This window comes from Somniosus microcephalus, chromosome 5, assembly GCF_052327205.1.
Source record: "Somniosus microcephalus isolate GS21.2 chromosome 5, FLI_Smic_1.0, whole genome shotgun sequence".
Taxonomy (NCBI): domain Eukaryota; kingdom Metazoa; phylum Chordata; class Chondrichthyes; order Squaliformes; family Somniosidae; genus Somniosus; species Somniosus microcephalus.
Window position 1 is genome coordinate 258,312,958 of NC_140991.1, and position 26,419 is coordinate 258,339,376.

The following is a 26,419-nucleotide window of genomic DNA, read 5'->3' on the forward strand; positions in this document are numbered from 1 at the left end:
AACTACGCCCAGATTGACAGAGAGGCCCTCAGCCTAGTGTGGGGGGTGAAGAAGTTCAATCACTACCTGTACGGTCAAAAATTTACTCTACTAACCGATCATCAACCTCTTGTCTCCATTTTCAACCCTCAGAAGGGCGTACCGATAATGACAGCACAACGGCTGCAGAGGTGGTCCCTTTTCCTAGGGGCACACCAATATGACATCGAGTACAAAGGAACTAAACAGCATGGGAATGCTAATGGATTGTCACGCCTACCGTTGCCGACGGTGGAAGAAGAAGACCTTGCAGTGGATCCAATGTAGTTATTCCACTCGACCATAGTCGAATGTCTCCCTGTGACGAATGCAAACATAGAAAAGGAAACACGGAATGTCCCAACACTATCTCGGGTCTATGATTTAACAGTGAAGGGATGGCCAGCACATGGTGAACCAGTGCTGCCAGCATTCTCGCCGAGAAGAGAACAGCTGTCAGTGTGCAGAGGAACCTTGATGTGTGGATCCAGAGTAGTAATTCCACCTAAGTTGACGGATAGAGTGCTCAATGAGCTTCATGAGGGTCATCTGGGTGGGGTAAAAATGAAGAACTTAGCCAGAGCGTTTGTGTGGTGGCCGGGAATCGATAGAGAAATCGAAGAGATGACCAAGAGCTGTGCAGGATGCCAGAAGGTCCAAAATGCCCCACCACAAGCTCCTCTGCATCCATGGGAGTGGCCCTCATCTCCATGGCAACGGGTGCACATTGATTTTGCTGGTCCCTTCATGGACTCGATGTTTTTAATTGCGGTGGATGCACATTCAAAGTGGCCAGAGGTAATAAAAATGTCCTCAACCACCACGGAAAAAACTATCACAGTTTTGCGAATCATATTCGCCAGGAATGGGCTGCCTGAACAGATTTGCTCTGACAATGGACCACAGTTTGTGTCTGAAGAGTCCCGGAGGTTCTTAAAGAACAATGGCGTTAAGCATTACACATCTGCCCCATATCATCCAGCCACTAATGGATTGGCCGAGAGGTTTGTCCAAACATTCAAGAAGGCTATCAAGGCAATGTGTAATGAAGATATACCCCTTCAACACAAGGTGGACAACTTCTTGTTTGCCTACCGGAATGCGACACATGCGGTTACCAACCAAACCCCAGCCATGATGTTCTTCAATCGAAGACTATGATGCCGCTTGGATTTGGTTAAGCCAAACATCCGAAGAGATGTGGCGAACAGGCAGTTTCAGAATATGAATGAAAGGCCGACCAGGAGTTTTAAGATAGGTCAACCAGTTTTGGCCCGGGACTACCGCACTGAGAAATGGCAGCCAGGAACGATTTGTACACGGCAAGGACCTCTCATGTATACCGTGGACGTTGGAGAGAGCATTGTAAGACGCCATGCTGACCAGATTCTAGAGTCACTGGAAAACGTCAACTCCACACCACGATCTGATACACCTGGAAATGAAATCGACGTACCAATTGCATCTACCGCAGAATCGGTGATATTGGAAGCAGATGAACCAAACAACGACATTGATCTCGACTCAACATTGCCAGAAGAACCTGATACCCCAAAGAGGCGTTATTCAGACAGAATCAGGAAGCCTCCTCAAAGACTGAACTTATAATTGCTTAAACTTAACCAATGTATCTAGCAACCGTAATTGTGATTGTAATTAGTTATCATTTAGTTGTTAAATGAATGTTATGTACTGTTTATCTAAAAGGGGAGGAATTGTTCTGTATGTACCTTTAAGAGAATAACTGGTCTCAGACTGCAGCACCGGCAGTGACCAACCCTGTATAAAAGGCGCTAGTGAGCCTCTGTAGTTTCAGTTTCCCGATTGACTTCAATCAGTAAAGACTTGTTTTGTTCAACTCCTGCTGTCCGTGTCTCAATCATTCACGGACATAATAGGAGGGGCAATGATAGGGGGGAGGGGCAGTGATTGGGAGAGGGAGGGGGCAGTGATTGGGAGAGGGAGGGGGCAGTGATCGGGAGAGGGAGAGGCAGTGATTTGGAGAGGGAGGGGTAGTGATTGGGAGAGGGAGCGGGCAATTATAGGGAGAGGGAGGGGCAGTGATTGGGAGAGGGAGGGGCAATGATTGGGAGAGGGAGGGGCAGTAATTGGGAGAGGGAGGGGGCGGTGATCGGGAGAGGGAGGGGGCAGTTATTGGAAGAGGGAGGGGGCAGTGATCGGGAGAGGGAGGGGGCAGTGATCGCGAGAGGGAGGGGCAATGATAGGGAGAGGGAGGGGCAATGATTGGGAGAGGGAGGGGGCAGTGATCGCAAGAGGGAGGGGCAATGATAGGGAGAGGGAGGGGCAATGATTGGGAGAGGGAGGGGGCAGTGATCGCGAGAGGGAGGGGCAATGATAGGGAGAGGGAGGGGCAATGATTGGGAGAGGGAGGGGCAATGATTGGGAGAGGGAGGGGGCAGTGATTGGGAGAGGGAGGGGGCAGTGATTGGGAGAGGGAGGGGGCAGTGTTTGGGAGAGGGAGGGGCAGTGATAGGGAGAGGGAGGGGGCAGCGATCGGGAGAGGGAGGGACAATGAAAGGGCGAGGGGGGCAGCGATCGGGAGAGGGTGGGGGCAGTGATCGGGAGAGGCAATGATAGGGAGAGGGAGAAACAGTGAATGGGAGAGGGAGGGGGCAGCGATCGGGAGAGTAGAAAGGTGATTGGGAGAGGGAGGGGGCAGCGATCGGGAGAGGGAGAAACAGTGAATGGGAGAGGGAAGGGCAGTGATTGGGAGAGGGAAGGGCAGTGATTGGGAGAGGGAAGGGCAGTGATTGGGAGAGGGAGGGGCAGTGATTGGGAGAGGGAGGGGGCAGTGATTGGGAGAGGGAGGGGGCAGTGATTCGGAGAGGGAGGGGGCAGCGATCGGGAGAGGCAATGATAGGGAGAGGGAGAAACAGTGAATGGGAAAGGGAGGGGGCAGCGATCGGGAGAGGGAGGGGGCAGCGATCGGGAGAGAGGAAAAAGGTGATTGGGAGAGGGAGGGGGCAGTGATTGGGAGAGGGAGGGGGCAGTGATTGGGAGAGGGAGGGGGCAGTGATTGGGAGAGGGAGGGTGCAGCGATCGGGCGAGGGAGGGGGCAGTGATTGGGAGAGGGAGGGGGCAGTGATTCGGAGAGGGAGGGGCAGTGATTGGGAAAGGGAGGGGGCAGTGATTCGGAGAGGGAGGGGCAGTGATTGGGAGAGGGAGGGGGCAGTGATTGGGAGAGGGAGGGGGCAGTGATTCGGAGAGGGAGGGGCAGTGATTGGGAGAGGGAGGGGGCAGCGATCGGGAGAGGGAGGGGGCAATGATAGGGAGAGGGAGAAACAGCAATAGGGAGAGGGAGGGGGCAGCATTCGGGAGAGGGAGGGGGCAGCGATCGGGAGAGGCAATGATAGGGAGAGGGAGAAACAGTGAATGGGAATGGGAGGGGGCAGCGATCGGGAGAGGGAGGGGGCAGCGATCGGGAGAGAGGAAAAAGGTGATTGGGAGAGGGAGGGGGCAGCGATTGGGAGAGAGGAGAAAGGTGATTGGGAGAGGGAGGGGTCAGCGATCGGGAGAGAGGAGAAAGGTGATTGGGAGGGGGCCAAGTCGGGGCCGGCAATGGTCTTTGACATTGCAGTGGAGCCAGGTGGAGCACTCCAGCTCCCAATTTAGGTATGTACTTTTTTTAAAAAGCTTCCTTTTTAGCTGTGACCTGCAGCTGTTCTTTTATGGAATATGGATTTATCCCTGGTGCTACTTTTTCCTGAACGCAGTCAGCCTGGCGCTGGCCACGTTCAGGGCAGCCCAATTTTAAAAAGTGGGCTTCAAACAGGCACAAGGCCCCCTATTTGCTCATGCAAAGGGCCGAACGCCTGTTTCAGACACAGGCCCTGAATGCCTCTTTTTCTGCACATCCGGTATGTAATGTGCGTGTGCCCCCCCACCACCATCTTGGCTGATAGGGGCTGGTTTTGCACCTGAAAGACAGGTGCGGCCCCATTGTATTTCTAGGCCCCAACCTCTGCTGAACCCTTTCCTGCAGTTGCATGGTTGAGACTGGGAATGCACTAGACTGGGAATCAGCCACGTGTTGATTCTGCATTTATTTGGTTTGATTTTTTTTTTCTCCTTTTTAAAATGTTTGTGCTAATCAGGGCAAGGCATGTTCGTACTGTGGCCTCTGAGTGAGATTGCCAATAGTTGCTGAATTAGGGGCAGTTTTGTTCTGTACACCCATGCTCACGGGGAACTGAGCCCAAACTCATTTCACATAGGACCCTTACTGGCAGCAGATAAACGAAACTGTCATCCCATCAGTCTGGGTTGGATTTGAGCTCAAGTCCCAGAAGTGAAATGTGAATGTCTAACCCATTGGACCATCCAGTTCCCAGTTTGATTTGTTTTAAACTGAAATGAAATATTTTGAACTTATTGGCCAGGAATTTGATATCTGCCTGGAATATGGATTTACCTCTGGTGAAAAATAGTTTTTAACCTTACTGAACGAGATTCATGTTCTCATTATTTGTATTTTTCACAAGCTTTTGGCATCGGAAGACCAAGGAAGCGCTGGATAGACAAGGTCAAGAGTGATTTGTCACAGAAAGGATACAGATGACTGAAGTGACCTGACTAGTTCAGAACCGAGTGAATTCATTTGGCCCCATCGGACAAGCGTTTAGTAGTAATATTTAACATTCGAAATGTTGAATATTGTCATCATGGAGGAGAAGAAGGTGATGACTCACAGAGCAGGGATCCTGAGACAATAAGAAGCTGATTCCAGCTGTATACGTAACAAAAATAATTAAAAACATAGATAGTCAGCAGTATGCTCCCCCAAGTCAGTAACTACCTTGCACAGTACGGTTCTATGCTTTATAGCCGAGGAAGGACCTAAGCTCACCCTGTGTCACAATGTCACAGAGCATGGAGGAGTACAGCTCCAACTTGTCTCAAAGCTTTGTGCAGAGCAAGGAGACCATTCTGTCCAACATGGACCAAGTGGTCAGATACATCAACACCATGGTGGCACCTGTTATGATAGCTCTGACAGCTTTCATGGCAGCACATACTGCTGACATGGAAGCTCATGGCTGCCACCTTGGGTTTGGGCCCACTATTGAAAGGACCAGGAAGGTCTTACGTGCACCCTGTGAGGAAGTGGCTGACCCCTATTTAACACCCACAACAACTTGGCATGGATTTAATATCATGTTCTGTCACCTGTTTGCCTTCAGCTAAATATTTCCCAAGTTTAACTTTCATTTCTCCGTTGCCCAATTTGGATGTCATTTGTGACGTGGAAGGTAGATGAAGAATTGTAGAATCAGAATTTCATAGCACAGAAGGAAGCCATTCAGCCAATTGTGCTTGTGCTAAATTTCTGAAAGAACTATTAATTTAATCCAATTCCCCAGCTTTTTTCACATATCCTGTTAAATTGTTCTTCAAAAATAATCCATTTCCCTTGGAAAAGCTATTATAGATTCTGCCCATATCAGTATTCAGTGCTAGTGAGTATTATGTACAGATTATTCCCAGCATAGTGAGCACCAGAGAGAAAAGGAGTAAGAGAAGGAAAGGATGTATTAAGGGGTGGTCACTATTTGGATAAGGTGGATGTAGGAGTCTTTAGAAGATGCATGGGAAAAGTGAAGTTGTCTGTGGGTGGCAGGGTGGGAGGTGGTGTAACTAGAGCTTACAGGAGAGCATCATAAAAGGTATAGGCAGGTTACAGTAGCAGGCAAGTATGTTTGAGGAATTAAGGGAATGCACAGGCAGTTCTAAAAGTGAAAACTCTTACAAAATGACTATACAGCATTGTAAAGTCAATTTCTGTTTGCAGGAGTCTCTTGGATCCAATATTTTAGCATGTGCTCTGTAGTGTATGTACCTTTAAGGGGAGAACTACTTTTTACAGCTCCTGTATACTGTAGTACTGGCAGTGACCACACCTGTATATAAACCCTGAGTAGGGATCTGTACTGTAGTTTTAGAGTAACCCTCATTCAGTAAACACCTGTTGATTGTTCCTCTGCAGTCTCTGTCTATTGATTGAAGGACACACTACCTAAAGATATATGGATTTAACATTGGCGACGAGTCGATTCGAACCTACCTGCAACTCTGCAGAAGAGGGCCGATTCCGGAGGCACGGGCGTCGACCATCCAGCGGAGACTCCAGCGGGACGGGCTGGCAACAGGTACGGCGCAGACCTTTCCCGCACAGCGGCGGCTAGAGCCGACCGACAGCACAGGAAAAGACCGAGCAGCGTCGACGGAAAAAGTGAGAGAGGGTAAAGTGCACAGGGCACAGCCAGGGTTCAGGACCGAGCAGCGTCAACGAGAGAGGCGCGCAGGAAAACGTGCAGAGCGCAGCCAGTGTTCAAGGGCCGAGCAGCGTCCGCGGAGAAGAAGGGAGAGCGCGGGAAGAAAGGAAAGCACGGGAGAAGCCATTTTGAGCCACAGCGGAGAAGAAGGGAGAGCGCGGGAAGAAAGGAAAGCATAGGAGACGCCATTTTGAGCCACAGCGGAGAAGAAGGGAGAGCGCGGGAGACGCCATTTTTAGCCAGTCTAACCACACCCAGGGATCCCGAAGAGTGGCAGTGTCACAGCGTTCGACAATGAAGTCGAAGATTGGGCGACATATGTCGAACGCATAGCGAATGAAGTGCCAGATGACAGGAAAGCACTGGTATTGTTGAATTCCATGGGTGCAAAAACGTATGGCTTACTGCGAAACCTAGTAACCCCAGAGAAGCCAGTGGAAAAGGATTTTGAAAACATAGTGTCAATCCTACAGGACCACTTAAACCCCACACCGCTGCTGATAGCAGAAAGATTTAAGTTTCACAAAAGGAACCAGCATAAAGATGAAAGTAATGCTGAGTATTTAACGGAAGGGCGCAAGCTATCGAAACACTGCCAGTTTGGAACGGGACTAGCAGATACTTTAAGGGACAAGTTTGTGTGTGGGCTTCAAAGTGAAGGAACCCAGAAATGGCTTCTATCAGAAAAGGATCTTACGCTGGACAAGGCTTTCAGCATGGCAGTATCACATGAAGCAGCCGCATGGGGCGCTGCAGAGATACAACGGAGACCGCAAGAATATGGCACAAATGAAATGTCATACGGAACAGTGAAGTGCTATCGCTGCGGCAGAACAACACACGACCATAAGGATTGTTGGTTCAAGGACCAAGTGTGCAGACAGTGTGGAAAAGTAGGACACATAGCAAGAGTCTGCAGGTCGGGAAAGAAAACCAGCAGCAAGAAATCTCCACAGGAGAAGTACAAGAAGGTACATAAGGTGATGGAGAGTAGTTCAGACGAACAGAAAAGTGATACAGACTCCGGAAGCAAGGAGTTGGGTTGTCTGAAACTACATAATGTAATCAAAATGGAGGATCACCAAACTATCTGGGTCACGCTCAAGATAACTGGAGTCCAAGTGAAAATGGAATTGGACACAGGATCAGCCCTAACAGTCATAAACCGAAGCGACTACAAGCGGCTATTCTTACATATACCCTTGAGAGATACAGAGATTGTCTTGAAGACGTACACGGGGCAAAAAGTCTACCTCAAAGGAAAAATAAGGGTGAACGTTATATATAACGGCAAGGAAACACCAAAAATGGACCTATATGTATTGGCCAGATGGAGGACCACCACTACTAGGACGTGAATGGATCCGGAAGATACAGCTAGATTGGCATTTCATACAAGCACTGACTGTAGATGCCAAAAAGGATGACGACGTCACACCTGGACGACTGTCAAAAATGCTAACTGACGCACAAGAAGTGTTGCAGGAGGGACTCGGAACACTAAAAGGCATAACAGCGATGATCAAAATAGAGGAAAATGCAAGCCCAAGGTTTTTTAAGGTCAGACCGGTGCCTTATGCGATCCGCCCAGCCGCCGAAGCAGAGCTGGAAGGTTTGGAACGTTCTGGAGTACTGTCCAAAGTGGACTGGAGCGAGTGGGCTACACCCATCATTCCTGTAATGAAGAGGTCGTTGAGTAATATGCCTGGGGAACCAAAGAAGGTTCGCATCTGTGGGGACTTTAAGGTGAAAGTGAACCCAGTCCTTCACACGGTACAATATCCGCTTCCGCGGATTGAAGATATTTTCGCCTCGCTATCTGGAGGAAAACACTTCACTAAGATTGATCTGGCCCAGGCGTACCTGCAAATGGAGGTAGAAGAAGCCTCGAAACAGTACCTCACGATCAACACTGAACAACCGGCTGGTGTTCGGGGTAGCATCAGCTCCGGCTATTTGGCAAAGGGCAATGGATCAAGTCCTGCAAGGGATTCCAGGGACCCAGTGTTATTTGGACGACATCCTGGTCACGGGCGAAAATGACAGTGATCACCTCGCCAACCTGGAGCAGGTGCTCACTAGGTTGAAGGAATATGGGCTCCGAGCTAATCGCCACAAATGCGAGTTTTTCCAGAAGCAGATCTCGTATTGTGGCCACGTTATTGATGAAGAGGGGTTACATAAGTCCCCTGAAAAGATTGAGGCAGTAGTCAAGGCTCCAGCACCGGAAAATGTGTCACAACTGAGGTCGTTCCTCGGGCTGGTGAACTACTACCATAAGTTCTTGCCGAATTTGTCTACAGTACTACACCCACTGAACACCGTACTGCAAACGGGGGTACCATGGAAGTGGAATGACGAATGTAAACGAGCTTTCCAGAAGTGCAAAGAATTGATCACATCAAAAGAGGTGTTGGCTCATTTCAACCCAGCACTACCAATTCGGTTGGCGTGTGATGCATCACCCTATGGTATTGGAGCGGTGCTGTTGCACAAATTCCCGGACGCCTCGGAGAGGCCAGTAGCCTTTGCGTCTCGGTCACTAACCTCAGCCGAGCGTAACTACGCCCAGATTGACAGGGAGGCCCTCAGCCTAGTGTGGGGAGTGAAAAAGTTCAACCACTATCTGCACGGGCAGAAGTTCACCTTGCTGACTGACCACCAACCACTTGTCTCCATCTTTGATCCAAAGAAGGGCGTTCCGGTGATGACTGCGCAACGGCTACAAAGATGGTCCCTTTTTCTAGGGGCGAACCAATATGAAATAGAGTATAAGGACACGAAACAGCATGGAAACGCTGATGGGCTATCACGCCTGCCACTGCCTACTGCGGAGGAAGAACCAGCAGTGGACCCTGTCGAAATATTTTATTCGACTATAATTGAACGCTTGCCAGTAACTAACGCGGATATAGAGAAGGAGACCCGAAATGACCCGACACTGTCTCGGGTATATGACTTGACGGTGAAGGGATGGCCAACACCTGGCGACTCACTGTTGCCAGCATTCTCATCCAGAAGAGAACAGCTGTCAGTATGCCAGGGGACCTTGATGTGTGGATCCCGAGTGGTAATTCCACCCAAGTTAAGGGAGAGAATGCTCAATGAGCTTCACGAAGGCCATCTGGGAGGGGTGAAAATGAAAAGCCTTGCTAGGGCTTATGTGTGGTGGCCGGGGATCGATCAGCAAATCGAGGACCTGACAAAGAGCTGCTCAGGATGCCAGAAGGTCCAAAATGCACCACCACATGCCCCTCTACACCCATGGGAGTGGCCCTCCTCTCCATGGCAACGGGTGCATATTGATTTTGCTGGTCCATTCATGGACTCAATGTTTTTAATAGCCGTGGATGCGCACTCGAAATGGCCTGAGATAATCAAAATGTCCTCCACCACCATGGAGAAAATGATTGCAGTCCTACGGACCATATTTGCCAGGAACGGCTTGCCAGCGCAGATTTGCTCTGATAACGGACCACAGTTTGTGTCCGAAGAGTTTCGGAAATTTATGAAAAGGAATGGGGTAAGGCATTACACATCCGCTCCGTATCATCCAGCCACAAATGGATTGGCTGAGAGGTTCGTACAAACCTTTAAAAAGGCAGTAAGGGCCATGTGCGATGACGACATTCCACTGCAGCATAAGGTGGACAATTTCCTGTTAGCCTACAGAAATGCGACACATGCAGTCACCAACCAGACCCCGGCCATGATGTTCTTTAACCGAAGGTTGAGATCTCGTCTGGATTTGCTCAGACCAAATGTACGAAGCAATGTTGAGAATAAGCAATTCCAGCACATCAATGAGAAACCGACAAGGAGCTTCAATGTAGGGCAACCAGTCTTGGCCCACGACTACCGAACAGAGAAATGGCAACCAGAAATGATATGCACACGGCAGGGGCCACTAATGTACACAGTGGATGTTGGGGAGAACATTGTGAGACGCCATGTCGACCAGATCCTAGAGTCACAGGAACGAGTCAACCCCATGTCTCGCGTACCTGGTGATGAACCCGACATACAGGTAGCAGCTACCCCAGAAAAAGTAGTATCGGAAGCTGATGAACCAACCGACAACAGGGGGCTAGAATCGCCTCCGCACCAAGAGCAAGACACTCAGGAAAGGCGCTATCCAGAAAGGATCAGGAAGCCGTCCCAAAGACTGAATTTATAAATGGACTATTTTCAGTTAATGTTGCATGTTAAAAGTGTTAATTGTTAAATGAATGTTATGGTACTGTTAATCTAAAAGGGGAGGAATTATAGTGTATGTACCTTTAAGGGGAGAACTACTTTTTACAGCTCCTGTATACTGTAGTACCGGCAGTGACCACACCTGTATATAAACCCTGAGTAGGGATCTGTACTGTAGTTTTAGAGTAACCCTCATTCAGTAAACACCTGTTGATTGTTCCTCTACAGTCTGTCTATTGATTGAAGGACACACTACCTAAAGATACACGGATTTAACATGCCCCTCTTCTGTTATTGTGGATCTGGAAGAAGCATTGTAGGTGTCCTAGAACAAAACAGCATCTTACAGCCCCGTGTGTCACTCTCACCAACATTTGCAAGCATCAGCCATAGCTTCACATACCCCACATTATGCAGTCAGAGACCTCAAGCACCAGATGAGTCACAGTGCACAGATGAGGAGGCGCATGTGGTGGTGTCAGATGAGGAATGGGGAACTACTGCACAGTCACACAGATACCATCAATAACCCACTGTACTTTGGGAAATGCAGTACTGTGGTGGAATTGGGTAGTCATATCATGCTACTGTTGCTAATCAGTGGGATGGAAGTGCTGGCCCTGCCCAATGCTGCAGCAGTCACTTGTTTGATACATCTACATACAACTAAATTAGTTGATACTGCAGATGATTCCTAGCCTGGAAGGAGGCAGAGGCAGAAATGTTGAGGGAGGAGATGACCGTAACTGCCATTGGTAGTGTTGTCCCCATGGAAGAGGTTGGGTGCAGATTTCCTCGCAGCATATGGCCAGAATCTTAGGACCCCAGCTGTTCACAATATATATTAATGATCTGGACGAGGGATTTGGATGTAATTTCTCCAAATTTGCAGACGACACAAAGCTGGGTGGGAGGGTAAGCTGTGAGGAGGATGTCGTGAAACTCCAGTACGATTTGGACAGATTGGGTGATTGGGCAGAAACATGGCAAATGCACTATAATGTGGATAAATGTGAGGTTATCTACTTTGGTGGCAAAAACAGGAAGGCAGATTATTATTTGAATGGCAATAGATTGGGAGAAGGGGAAGTGCAAAGAGACCTGGGTGTTCTTGTGCACCAGTCGCTGAAGGTAAGCATGCAGGTGCAGCAGGCGGTTAAGAAGGCAAATGGTATGTTGGCCTTCATAGCGAGAGGGTTCGAGTACAGGAGCAAGGATGTCTTGCTGCAGTTGTACAGGGCCTTGGTGAGACCGCACCTTGAGTATTGCGTGCAGTTTTGGTCGCCTTACCTGAGGAAGGATGTTCTTGCCATGGAAGGAGTGCAGCGAAGATTCACCAGGCTGATACCTGGGATGGCAGGAATGACGTATGAGGAGAGATTGTGTCGATTGGGCTTATACTCACTGGAGTTTAGAAGATTGAGAGGGGATCTCATCAAAACCTATAAAATTCTGTCAGGCCTGGACAGACTAGATGCAGGAAGGATGTTTATGATGGCCGGGGAGTCCAGAACCAGGGGTCATAGTCTAAGGATAAGGGGTAAGCCATTTAGGACTGAAATGAGGAGGAATTTCTTCACCCAGAGAGTGGTGAACCTGTGGAATTCTCTGTCACAGAGGGCGGTGGAGGCCAGTTCATTAAATATATTCAAAAAAGAGTTGGATATATTTCTTAAGGCTAAAGGGATCAAGGGATGTGGGGAGAAGGTAGGGACAGGGTACTGAATTTGGATGATCAGCCATGATCTCATTGAATGGCGGAGCAGGCTCGAAGGGCCGAATGGCCTACTCCTGCTCCTATCTTCTATGTTTCTATGTTTCTAATGCACAGCTGTGCAATTTCCTCTGTGCTGACCTGGAGTCTGTGGAAGCTATTGGCTGCAAAATTTTGATCCGTAGCGCCCGTTTTTTTGGCGCTACCGGTGCCATTTTGTGTCCAAACTGCCATCCACGCTGCACGCGCACACTTCTGGTGCTGGCTGCCCCAGTCGCTATTTTGGTGAGGTCATTAGCGCAGGTGCTGGGTCTGTGATGTCACGCTGACACGTAGGCAGATCGTGACGTCACGCTGACTTGACGCCAGCGCTGCCATTTTCGACCTCAATGCTCCAGCTAATGCCCTCTCTTAAAGATGAGCAGCTGAACATGCATTCAACAACAGGACGGAACCTCCACCAGCGCTATTTAAAGTGATCGTCAACTGCTTTCAGGTTAGTTGCTGTTTGATTTCTACTGACTTTTGTTGAGTTTGTAGAAGTATTTGCTCGTTTGTTAATTTATTTGAAGTTGCTGAAGTCTCCAGGGAGTGGTGCGGCAGTTTACCTCAAGGCTTCTGCTCAGACCAGTTGCTCCCAGACATGGTGCTGTAGTTTATATCCCCCTTGGCCTGCAGCATGACAGGGAGAATGAGCAGAGGCGACACAGAGGAGGACAAGCTGCTCGAAGAGGGAGGAAGAGTAGGGGGAAGAGGAGGAGGAAGGGAGGAGGTACCCAACACAGCCCCTTTCTGGCCGCTCTGTCCATAATCGACTCATCCGACTGCAGTACCAGTGACCACAACCCCAATTCCCCATTCACCAACAGTCCCACACCTTACCTTCCCTTCTATTGCTGACGATCACAGCTTCCTCTTGGCCACAGAGCTACAATAAAAGCCACCACAAAACAAACATTGCAAACCAAATATATAAATCAAACCATCAATATTACATACCAAAGTCAACTAATCACCCATGTGCATTCCCTTAGTGCCTGTCTTCTGTGTGCCTTTGCCTGTCCTAGTGCTTCTACACAGTGCTACCCCAGTGGCTGCAGAATGGCTGGTTGAAGGCTTCTGACTTTCAGTGGGGGGAGACTGCAGAAGGCCTTGGAGGATGATTTCGAGTAGCTCTGGGCGTAGAAGGCCCGGCTTCAGACTGCACCATCTCGGCATGGGCGGCAGCAGTCCAGGCAACAGCAAGGGCACTGGCAGAGTGGCAGTGGTGGGAGGAGGAATGCTATCATCCTGAGAGTGGACAGCAGGTTCGTACTCCACAGAGCCACTGCCACTCCCGTGGGGTGGCAACTCAGCAATCATTATAATCTGTCGGAGGACTGATTGCTGGACTGCTGTGACACTCTGCAGGCCCCTTTCCACACTAGTAACCGCAGCCACGATGGCAGCAGTAAAAGCTTGCATGGCAGCAAGCTGAGCTTGCATGACAGAAGTCTGAGCTTCCACTGCAGCACCCAGACATTGGGTGGGTTCTGCTTGCGCTGCAATGGAAACTGAGACATCACCATCAGACGCTGCATCATGGTTGAGTCCACAAGTGCGCTAATTGATCTATCATCCCTTCCATGCTGGAAAAGATCGGCTCCAAGTTCTGCGCAAAGCCCTGTGCAAGGTTGGTGCCGGACTCCTCCATGCTCCTTGACATTACATGTAGGCTTTTTGGCAGGCCAGCTAATGCACCAAGCATTTCATTGTGCATTCCCATCAGCCTTCTTCTGTAGGCCACCCTATCTAAGTCCTCATCTGAGTCCTTTGCAGCACAACTAGTGTGCGATCTCGCTTTCCGGGGAGCTGCCACCTGCAGTACCCTTGCCCCCTATCCTGGCTGCAGGCCATTCATGCACGGTGTCTCAGCACGTGGAGATCCCGTGTCTAACCCAACTGCTCCTCAGTCAGCCCTTCGGAAAATGTGCTGGAAGAGTAAGGAACAGAAATTCCTCCCCACCCCTGGCCAGTTTCCCCCTACACCTCCTAACTGTGCCTGGGAAACCCCGAAATCGCAAGCTTGACTGTTAGTGTAGATTGGCACCGGAACTCAGGTCTTTCTTCTTTGGGCCCAGCACTCAACTACGCTGATGAGGTTAGGGTTGCTTTTCTCAGTGTTGGATGCACTTTTGTTCATTGTCCATATTTTCTCCTTTCCCCTGGAGGCAGTAGTCTGGTTGCTGAAAGTTGAACTGAGGATATTGCTCACAGCTTTCTGCTTTGTCTGATGCAGTAATTAAGACATCTCAGCTGAGGGATGTTGGTACTTGCTCTTTCCAATCGATAACTACGCCATGGACATTGAACCTAATCCCATATTGCCCTTAGGGATGTCAAATGTTGACCAAAATCAATTGGAAACACATCTCAGAGCGTTTGACACCCGTCTAACAAACCATTATTTCCCTCAGTAGTTTGTGTCGTTATTTTAAATGGTCATACTGGTGACAAATTGTAGTTTGTAGGTTTGGCAAGTCGCAGCGTGCATCTTTCCTATACACATGTCTGTATACATTAACGGAGATCAGTACCTGTGGATGGCTGACTTCCAGCATCATCATTATCAGCAAGTTTCAGTTTAGTAATATCTCAAAGGGCCAGGAATTTCAAGTGGAAGATTAAATGGTATTCTTCCATAAGGCTTTTTTACACTATGGGGTAAGCCTCTGGCTCCACAGGAATTAAAAAAAAAAATCAAGTTTTTCTCACAACCTACTTTTGGTTGGTGGCTGCCGGGCCACTGAAGATTCCAGATCAGGGCAGGTCCCAACCTCCTCATCGGAGATACATTTCTAAAGGGGTTCCTCAACATGTGCTCGGCCTCTCATTTACATTTTAAAGGGGGCCAACCCAGGACGCCTAAAAAATGGGCCTCACTAATTTAGCAGTGGGACCAATGCCTGTGCAGATTGGGGGCAGGCTGTCCCATTGTGATATTAGTATGCTTTGCACCCGTTTTACACCCCCACAATCTTGAGACTAACCTAATTGATAATCTTAATAGTGAGCTTTGTTAAAATGTAACAAAACCAAATATCTGTACAAAATGGGTGGGCCTATATCAACAACAACAACTTGCATTTATATAGCACCTTTAACATAGTAAAACATCCCAAGGTTCTTCACAGGAGTATTATCACTCAAAATTTGACACCGAGCCACATAAGGAGATATTAGGGCAGGTGACCAAAAGCTTGGTCTAAGAGGTAGGTTTTAAGGAGTATCTTAAAGGAGGATAGAGAGGCAGAGAGGCGGAGAGATTTAAGAAGGGAATTCCAAAGCTTAGGGTCCAGACAGCTGAAGGCATTGCTGGCAATAGTTTTAATTGAGCGAAGTGATGAAAATCAGGGATGCACAAAGAGGCCAGAATTGGAGGAGTGCAGAGATCACAGAGGGCTGTAGGGCTTGAGGAGTTTACAGAGATAGGGAAGGACAAGGCCATGGAGGGATTTCAAAACCAGGATGAGAATTTTTAAATTGATGTCTTGCCAGACCGGGAGCCAATGTAGGTCAGCGAGCACAGGGGAGATGGGTGAATGGGACTTGGTCCGAGTTAGGATATGGGCAGCAGAGTTTTGGATGAGCTCAAGTTTACAGAGAGTGCAAGGTGTGAGGCCGGCCAGGAGATCATGTCGCATGATGGATCCTTCATAATGCATTACAATGGAACAGCCTCTTGCTATGAGCTCAGCAAGGCATTTCCTAGATGGGACCTTTGACCTCCACTGATGTTATTATAACAATAGGCTCCACCCTCTTGAGGTACCACAGGGGAACAAAGGAATGCAAGCAGAGCTGTGTCATTTTGTGTGGAGCGAAGAGCCTTAAATTTAATTCTCAGGATATGGGCATCGCTAGCAAGGCCAACATTTATTGTCCACCCCATATTGTTGCCCTTGAGAAGGTGGTGGTGAGCATTTTTCTTGAACCGCTGTAGTCCATGTGGTGAAGGTACTCCCACAGTGCTGTTAGGTAGGGAGTTCCAGAATTTTGACCCAGTGATGATGAAGGAACAGCGATATGTGTACAATTCAAGATGCTGTGTGACTTGGAGTGGAACTTGGAGGCGATGGTGTTCTCATGCACCTGCAGCCCTTGTTTTTCTAGATGGTGGAGGTCGCAGGTGTGGGGGGGCACTGCCAAAGAAGTTGAAATGCAGAAATCAGGCCTGAGAGAGTGCAACAAGATTAGGCCAAAATCAAGCCTATGCTACACAGAATAATGAGGAAGGGAGCATTCAGCAGGAAAACAAGGTTATTAATTGTTCAATACTGTACTTACCTATTACTCTAATCTGCAACTTTTCTCCATACAGACTGATATGAGTTCCACTATGAAGGATAGCATGGAATTAGGAGGGTACTTTTGTGAAGTATAATGCTGGTTCTGGGGATCTTGATACATCATGTGTGAATAAACTGCCAGTGCTTATGCCTGCACCTTTGTCTGTCTTTTGCTTGAACTTTATTGATCCGGCCCTGCTCTGTGACTAAAGCTGCCGGAAGGGCACTCGTTATATGACTCCTATACTATGAAAGGCCAACCTTCTCTCTTTAGACTTTTGACTGCCTTAACCTTCAAAATATTCAATCCAAATGCAATTACCCTAATGGCTCTTCAGCCTCCCTGCAACTGTCAATCCTTCTAGTATCAGCTTGTGCACTTTGTTGATTCCTCTCATTATTCTGAAGACTGAAGCTATCTATCTCTCACATTCAGATATATCTCCATCACAGTGACATTCTCCAATAAGGAGCAGGAATCCTGCTCTTCTTGTCCTGTAAAAGGATTATGTTATGCACAGCACCCATTGGCTATGGTACTTACCCAACTGGGCAACGTGACTGAATATCACACACAAGAGCCTAGAACTTCGAGAGCGCCCATTTCCAGGTGCCCCCCCCACCCACATAGGGTACTTACTCTGCGCATAAATTGAGAGGTCTGAGGGAGCCTGGAGGTTGGGGATCTTGGGGCCAGGGGTGTGGCTGGGAGCGACGATCGAGAGGGTGATTTAATGCAGGGTTGGGAGGATGTAACATACCCTTTTTGTTTTAACCGTTCTGTAGGGATGATTTTCTTGAGTGTGGCCCATGATGGCGCTGACTGCCTCAGGACAAACCAATCTTGCAGCGAGGACCTCAAGCAGGCATAAGGCCCTTATTTGCATATGCAAAGAACCTAATGCCTGCTTCAGGCATGGGTAAAGGACGCCTCTTGTTTGTCCTTAACCAATATGGCGGGGGGTGCACTTCCCGTCGAATGTGTACTCGCGCTTTCTGTTCGCCATTCTGGGCACTTAGGAGGCCACGTAGTGCCTGAAAAGCAGGCGCTATGTGGCCCAATTTCTAGGTCATTAAATATTCATTACTGTGTATGACACTGGGTCCACTTGTTATATAAATATATCCAATGGCTCTCTGCCATGTTTTCTGTTTATATTTAAATATGTATCCATTCTATAAATATAGAACATAGTTTAAATTGTTAAAAAACTGTGTATAAATAATGTCAGAGCAGAAATATTCAGAGTAAATGATATCTTATGTCTGTTACCTCATGGGCTCATGACTCCAGTCCTTGTAAAACATATAGGCCTAGAAATTTGATGGTTTAACACCGGCCTTTAAGGTCGGTTTTGTGGAAAAAATGGTGGCTGTCCCACTTCTGCCCACTTCCGGCATGGAACATGGTGGCCGCCATATTGGGCGGGTTGGCAGCGCTACCGTTGCCTGCGCGCACCGCAAGTATTTTAATTACCAGGAGCATGATGTCAATCGGCGTGCAACGCTGGATTGACGCACACTCATCCATTTTAGAGCTTGTCACTCCTCTTACCGCCCTCTCCAAAGCATGCCCGTGCGTACAGCCGTTGACAGCACGTAGAGCCGGGAGAAAGAGGCGGTGAGCTATAACCCATACAGTAAACAGCTGCGGGGATAACTGGTAACTAGGGAGAGCTCAGACTATGTAATTGGAGTGAAAGATGCATCAAATCTCCCTCCTGGTCAGTCAAACATTATACGAGGTAAATACTTTTAAAATAAACTATACTGTACTACAGTTGTAATAATCTCAGGAAACAATCAAAGCTACATTTCCTTAAATTTTATACATTGGGTTTTCTAGTTTAGGCACTGATAAAATAAGATGTAAAGTTTGGAAGTCAGTTTTTAAAAGGCTTGACAGCACATTCTCACCAATAGTTCATCAAAAGTCTGGTGTTGTTAAAAATTTAATTGAACTCTCTTCTGCACCATTTACATCAATAAACTCCTGACCAACAGGTTCATGTTCCCCCTTTTAAATTTTTTTATTTCAATCGATTTCTCATGCAACGGTTTAACAACATCTATACATCGGAAAAAAATGATCATGATAGCTTCTGGATTGTTGTTAATAAAAAAACAACTGGTCCTTCAGGCAAGTGTGGTTGACAGTGAAATTCACCTTCGGCAAGGCGCAAATGACTTCAATAAAAGGAAAATTGTGTGGGGTGTATAACGGGCGGCCGATCTGCTCACCGTGCCCCCGCAGGAAGTTGAACTTCACCCTCATTGACTCTTAATGGCCTATAAAGTGTCCCACCAACCCCCTCAGTTGTAAATCAGCACTTGGGCAAATAGTGACTGGCATTAGAATCATAGAAAGTTACAGCATGGAAGGAGGCCAGTTCAGCCCATAGAGTCCGTGCCGGCCAACAAAGAGAGATCCAGCCTAATCCCACTTCCCAGCTCTTGGTCTGTAGCCCTGCAGGTTAGAGCATCCCAAGTGTATATCCAAGTACTTTTTAAATGTGGTGAGAGTTCCTGCCTCTACCACCCTTTCAGGCAGCGAGTTCCACACCTTCACAACCCTCTGGGTGAAGAAATTTCCCCGCAAATCCCCTCTAAACCTTCCACCAATTACTTTAAATCTGTGCCCCCTGGTTTTTGAGCCGTCTGCTAAGGGAAATAAGTCCTTTCTATCCACTTTATTTATTCCCCTCATAATTTTATACACCTCAATAAGGTCTCCCCTCGGCCTCCTCTGTTCCAAGGAAAACAGACCCAGCCTATCCAGTCTTTCCTCATAGCTAAGATTCTCTACTCCTGGCAACATCCTTGTAAATCCCCTCTGTACCCTCTCTAGTGCAATCACATCTTTCCTGTAATGTGGTGACCAGAACTGCACACAGTACTCTAACTGAGGCCTAACTAGTGTTTTATATAGTTGAAGCATAACCCCCCTGCTCTTGTATTCTATGCCATGGCTAATAAAGGCAAGCATTTTGTATGCCTTCTTAACCACTTTATTACCTGGCCTGCTACCTTCAGGGATCTGTGGACATGCACTCTAAGGTCCCTTTGTTCCTCTACACTACTCAGTGTCCTACCATTTAATGTGTATTCCCTTTCCTTGTTAGCCCTCTCCAAATGCATTACCTTGTAGGAATTCACCAATGTCGGAGGTCACCGATGTAGGAATTCGGGGTCACCAATGTAGGTATTGATGTATTCCTAACTAATAACTGAGGTTGACTCAGGAGAAGAATCAAATAGGTCTTTAATGTAAGATTCGACGAATTGCAGAGAACAACAGAGATCGATGCAGGAGAGCCGTGGAGCAGGTCTTCACCCGACTGGGACGCCACGAGGACTGACTCGGCAGTCCCGTGGATTGCGTTGTGACATCATCGCGTTTGCCCGTGCTTGGGGCGGTCACATGATGTGCGACGTGATGTCATCGCGTTTGCCCGCGCTTAGGGCGGTCACGTGATGTGCGACGTGACATCATCGCGTTTGCCTGCGTTTGGGTAGTCACGTGATGTGCGACGTGATGTCATCGCATTTGCCCGCGCTTAGGGCGGTCACGTGATGTGCGACGTGACGTCATCGCGTTTGCCCGCGTTTGGGTAGCCACGTGATGTGTGACGTGACGTCATCGCGTTAGGTCACATTCTTAAAGGGGCAACGCCCCATACATGCAAACTCTAAATAAACATAGTTAAAGGGAATTATGTACAGTAAGTAAGAGACACTCGGTGGTACTGCTACATACGCCCCCCCAGAATTCGCTTTAACGGACAACGTCAAACGATGAGGTGGTCTGACGAGCCTGTCCGAAGGACTCCTGTAGTGTCAAGGCGGAGGCTGCTGGGCGGCTGGCGGTCTGGCGGGCGGTCGAAGTTGGTCTGCCGTAACGACGATGGGTGTCCGACCCTGTCTCAGCGGCTGTGCTGTCTCGACGTGGCGGGCGAGGTCTAAATGTGCTGGTCATGAGTGAATCCTTACGTGCGTCGTGGCGAATAAAACGTATTCAGCCTTGCGAAGGACCGTGGAAACGTGTGACCTCTGCAGCCCGTGGTTCAAAGCGGGCACCCATGTGAAACATCTGGCCGCCTCTTAGCAACTGGCAGGCTGGGCAGACATGGACCATGGCTCTGTCGATGATGGTAGGAAATGAGGTAGGAAGTCCCCTGTCTGACGAAATCTGTGGGAACGCCAAAACGGGCGATCCAGGAGGAAATGAACGTGGGTCTTGTCGGTCGGGGAACTCGCCGAGCAGGCGAGCGAACTCATCGAAAGTTGAAAACGCACTGGAGATGGTGCGCGACGTAGTGTTACAATGGTAACACCGAAGCGAGTTAACAGTTGCTGCGTTGATCAGTGATCAGAGATGGTCAGCAATAGTCCCGCGTGGCCGATCGCAGCCGTGGGATACCCGTAGACCCATTCCTCAGCGGTTGCAGCATCAGTTGTTGATTGGTGCGATTGGGGACAACTGTAGGGAGGGCGGCAATGTTGTGCCTTCCGCCGAAAAGCATGGTAGAAAAGACAGACCAGCAGGCTGATGGGCTGGTGCGGCGTTGGCGTGGGATGGGTCCTCGTGGTTTGCGAGGGGTGAATCCTCGTGGTTTGCAGGGGGGTGAATCTTCGTGGTTTGCGAGGAGTGAGTCCTCGTGGTTTGCGAGGGGTGAGTCCTCGTGGGTTGCGAGGGGCGAGTCCTCGTGGGTTGCGGGGGGCGAGTCCTCGTGGGTTGCGAGGGGCGAGTCCTTGTGAGTTGCGAGGGGCGAGTCCTCGTGGGTTGCGAGGGGTGAGTCCTCGTGGGTTGCGAGGGGTGAGTCCTCGTGGTTTGCGGGGGGGTGAATCTTCGTGGTTTGCAAGGAGTGAGTCCTCGTGGGTTGCGAGGGGTGAGTCCTTGTGGGTTGCGAGGGGCGAGTCCTCGTGGGTTGCGAGGGGCGAGTCCTCGTGGGTTGTGAGGGGTGAGTCCTCGTGGGTTGCGAGGGGTGAGTCCTCGTGCGTTGCGAGGCGTGGTTTGCGTGGACTGAGTCCTCGTGGCATCTTCGCCGGGGCGCGCTCCGATCTTGTGGGCCCGAAAACCTGCAGTACCCGCGCTTTGAGGGGTTTCATACTTGCTGTTTCGTTGGGGGTTGTTGAGGAGGTGGACGATCTGAGAGGCGGTAGAGCTGTCGAGTATGGAGACTGTATACAGGTACGTGGTCTGCGCCGCATCGATGTTGCACAGGGCGAATGGGGCTTCTACCAGAATAAAGCACGAGGGTGGTTGTTGCTCCCAGAACTGCGGTAGCATTAGCGAAACGGCTGTTGCTTGCATGGCGTGCTTCTTTTGTGAAAAATGTTCACAAAAATCGGGGTCCGGCTGTGCTTCTTTCACGAAAAACGTTCATGAAAAACGGGGTCACCAATGTAGGAATTCACCAATGTCGGAGGTCACCGATGTAGGAATTCGGGGGTCACCAATGTAGGTATTGATGTATTCCTAACTAATAACTGAGGTCGACTCAGGAGAAGAATCAAATAGGTCTTTAATGTAAGATTAGCCGAATTGCAGAGAACAACAGAGATCGATGCAGGAGAGCCGTGGAGCAGGTCTTCACCCAACGGGGACGCCACGAGGACTGACTCGGCAGTCCCGTGGATTGCGTCATGATGTCATCGCGTTTTCCCGCGCTTGGGGCGGTCATGTGATGTGCGACGTGACGTCATCGCATTTGCCCGCGCTTGGGGCGGTCACATGATGTGTGACGTGACATCATCGCGTTTGCCCGTGCTTAGGGCGGTCACGTGATGTGCGACATGATGTCATCGCGTTTGCCTGCGTTTGGGTAGTCACGTGATGTGCGACGTGACGTCATCGCGTTTGCCCGTGCTTAGGGCGGTCACGTGATGTGCGACGTGACGTCATCGCATTTGCCCGCGTTTGGGTAGCCACGTGATGTGCGACGTGACGTCATCGCATTAGGTTGCGTTCTTAAAGGGGCAATGCCCCGTACATGCAAACTCTAAATAAACATAGTTAAAGGGAATTATGTACAGCAAGTAAGAGACACTCGGTGGTACCGCTGCAACCTCACACTTCTCTGGATTGAATTCCATTTGCCACTGTTCTGCCCACCTGACCAATTTATTGATATCTTCCTGCAGTCCACAGCTTCCTCCTTCAGTATCAACCACACAGCCGATTTCAGTATCATCTGCCTCCCAGGCAGCACCCATGTCCTTAGAACAAATACAATTAATAAATTCACTTCGAGAATTGTGAGGTAAGGTGAAGAACTGGGGCTAAAATGGTTAAATTATGAGGAAAGGTTACAAAGACTCAGCTTGTATTCCCTCCAGTATAGAAGATTAAGGGGTGATCTAATTGAGGCATTTAAGATGATTAAAGGATTTGATAAGGTAGATAAAGTAAAGCCACTTTTGTGTTGGGAGGAGTCCAGAACAAGGGGGCATAACCTTAAAATTAGAGCTTGGCCATTCAGGGGTGATGTCAGGAAGCACTTCTTCGCACAAAGGGTGGTGGAAATCTGGACCTCACACCCCAAAAAGCTGTACAGGCTCAGTCAATTGAAAATGTCAAAACTGAGATTTATAGATTTTTGTTAGGTAAGGGTACTAAGGGGGAAAAATTTGTGTTCGCCAGCAAAGTTGCTGGTTTCACCGGCAACTGCAGTTAACGGCCGCTGGATGATGTACGCAACACTAAGCGAGTGAAATTGGTCTGGGGGGGCATGGAGATAGGTGGCGCAGTGCTCACCTTCCTGATACTGAAGAAGGATCCGGGACAAAGTTTCTGTTCAGGTCTGGCGTTGAGATTCCCACAGCCTCTGGGAGCGAAGCTGTAGAGCTCGCAAGGAGTTGTGGGTAATAAAGAGGTCTGAGAATTAAAGGGGCCATGCACACTGGAGCAATACAAAATAAAATGAAGTGCGTCAATAAATTGTTCAACCCTTACTGCCTTTTAAAAAATATTCAACATTTAAAAGAAGTTCCAAATGTGAATATTCAGCTCTTGAAGCTGAATTGCTTTTCTAACCTCAACAAATGGGAAAACTGCCTCAGCACTAACACAAATTGCTCAGCAAGCCAGGGAAAGGGCACCGAGGGTCTCGCATGCAGCGTTCCAGCTTTGTGCAGGGGGTCAACACTGCAACACAGACCCTCTACCCACAAGGGCCAGGAGGCCCTCCAGAAAGAAGGATGTGGGATCACATCATCGAGGCCGTCACTGCCAGCAGCATCGCCCCCGCCATCTGGCTCCCGTACCCAAAGAAGCTTCATGGCCTCAGACCACTAGTGAAGGTCAGTGTATGCATTTTCAAAAGCCGCCTTCTATCAACTGCACCACTAGCCTCACACATTGCTCAATGCACGACCCCCAATCACTCACCTACCAACATTCTACACCAATGACAAGGCACATCTCGCATTCCTCACCTCAACTCACCCCCTTAGAGGAGACAGTGCAGGCCCTTATTGACAGGGGCGTGGCTGAGCCCTTGGCCAGCGGCGGAGCTGAAAGGATATAAGGTGGTCGTATCCTCGTACGTTATCCTCCTTCTCGCATGCACCACTTGCTTTCCCGCCCTCCCGTCAGCACAACTCTACCCTTGTGCCTTCCTCATTTCACAACACCCAAGAAATGCATCCTGCCCAGCCAGTGGGTCAACAAGAAGAGGGAGAAGAGTGTGAAGAAGAATAAGAACAGAAGAGGATTGATTTGACCATCCCAGCCACCAGCTCCTCAAGGTCAACCAGCAAAGACATTTACAGTGATCCCCACTGAAAGTCAGTGACCTTCCACCAGCCATGCTGCAGCCACTGGGGTAGCACTGCATGACATCAGTAGAATAGGCAAAGGCACACACAAGACAGTCACTAGGAGAATGCATAAGGGTGATGAGTTGATTCCTTGATATCACGTTGGATTGACAGACGCATATAGGTGGATTGGAAAATTTGCTTTGTGCTGCCTTTTATTTCAGCATCTTGGCCAAGAGGATGTTGTGATGGTCAATAACAGATGGAAGGTAAGGTGTGAGACTAATGTTGAAAGGGGAATTGGGATTGTGGTCACTAGGATCGTAGGCGGATGATTCCATCCCAGATATCCCGGCCACAAAGGGGCTGTCTGGGATGCATCCTTCCGTCTGATTTCTCCTCTTCAGATTCCTTGTATTCAGCTTCCTTCTCTGCGGCTTCCTCCTCTTCTGCGTCTTCCTCTTCCCTCTGCAAGTGGATGGTGTAAATGTGAAATGACAGCATAAAATGCTGGAAACACTCAGTTGCTCAGGCAGCATGTCAACCTGAGACTGAACTCTGTTTTTCTCTCCACAGATATTGTGTGACCTGCTGAGTATTTGCAGCATGTTCTGTCTTCTCAAAGGCCTTCATTTACCATCCGAGCCCTTGCAAGCGTCCAGCAGCACTCCCTACACAGTTAAAAAAACTTTTCACATCTATTGCAGCAAGCCACCAGTTCAATAAAATCAAAAAAACCCAGGCAAACTGTCAAACTTACCTGAATGATGTGTGTGTCCCTTTCAGAGGTCCAGACATCCCCACTGTCAGCCTGCTTACACACCAGTTACCGGCAGCGCAAAGTTAAGGACGAAAACGGTGGCTGCTGCGTGAACTGCCAGCTGGCGAAAAGCAGCGGCCACTGTTTCAGCATCATTTAATGGCACTACGGAGTGGCGCTAGGGCCATGAATTTCTAGCCCTAAGGGTTATAGAACCAAGACGGGTAAATGGAGTTAAGATACAGGTTAGAATTGAATGGTGGAACAGGCTCCAGGAGCTGAATGGCCTACTTCCTATGTTTTAAGAACAGTGCTAAGCTAAGTATAAATAGCTGCCATTTCAGTAAATTGGAATAAATGGTATATTGGTATTGGCAACACCAATGTGTTGTGACTCAAGGATCTACAGATCCTGCATTGTTTTTATTGATGGGTCTGACACACAGGGGTAGAAATTTGTGTAGGCCCGTTTTCGGGCCAAGACTCAGCGCCATGCATAATTGTATGGGTGGGACAAGACTGGTAAATTGGTCAGGGGCCCTCATTATGATTAAATAGGTGGGCTGCTAGCGTTAGTCCAACTGTTGACTGACTACTCGCCTAATTGAAGCCTTCAATTTCTGTCCTTCCTGTTGCTATTTAAAGGTAGCCTGCACCTCTTAAAGGCAAGGTGCACTTTGGTTGCAGGCAACCTGAAGGCAGCTCAGGCGATGGCAGGAGAAGCAGATGCTTCAAGGGACCCTTGATTTTCCAACAGTGCAATGGAGGTCCTGATGGAGGAGATTGGCAGGAGGAGGCATGTCCTCTTCCCACCAAGCGGCAAGAAGATATTCTGCTAAGCTGCTCGCCAGCACAAGTGGCGGAGGGTGTCAGCAACAGGGATAACATCCCATGGACCTGGCTCCAATGTAGGAAGAAGTTTAATGACCTGACCAGGGTTGCTAAGGTAAGACTCCTAACTCTAATCTTGCATCACTCTCTGCATAACCCTGCACTACCTGAAGTTCCAGCATTCACCACCATTCCCTTCCCTGAGTATCAGCACTCTCCTCCGTTCACTGCAGCACACCTCACTCCACTTACTTCTGCTCCTAATGCCACACTCTGCACCTCCTACTCTGCTCACAAGTACTGTCTTCACCTCCTAATACCTTTGTTACCCTTCACCTCTATTCGACCGTGACGTGTACATCCTCAAACCATCTCACTAGGAGACCACTAACACTCCCTTCTTTCTTGCAGACAAAGCTGGCAAACAATAGAAAGGAGGCGAGGACAGGAGGAGGCAGAGCATTGTCAGGTCCTCTCCCCACTCGAGGAGCAAGAAATGGAGATCTTGGGGATGGGT

General features: G+C 48.9%; 1 pseudogene; it reads left to right on the plus strand.

Moving 5' to 3' along the window:
* Positions 1-4,896: 4,896 nt before the first annotated feature.
* The window catches only part of LOC147117671 (uncharacterized), a 95,277-nt pseudogene continuing 73,754 nt past the window's right edge, over positions 4,897-26,419 (plus strand).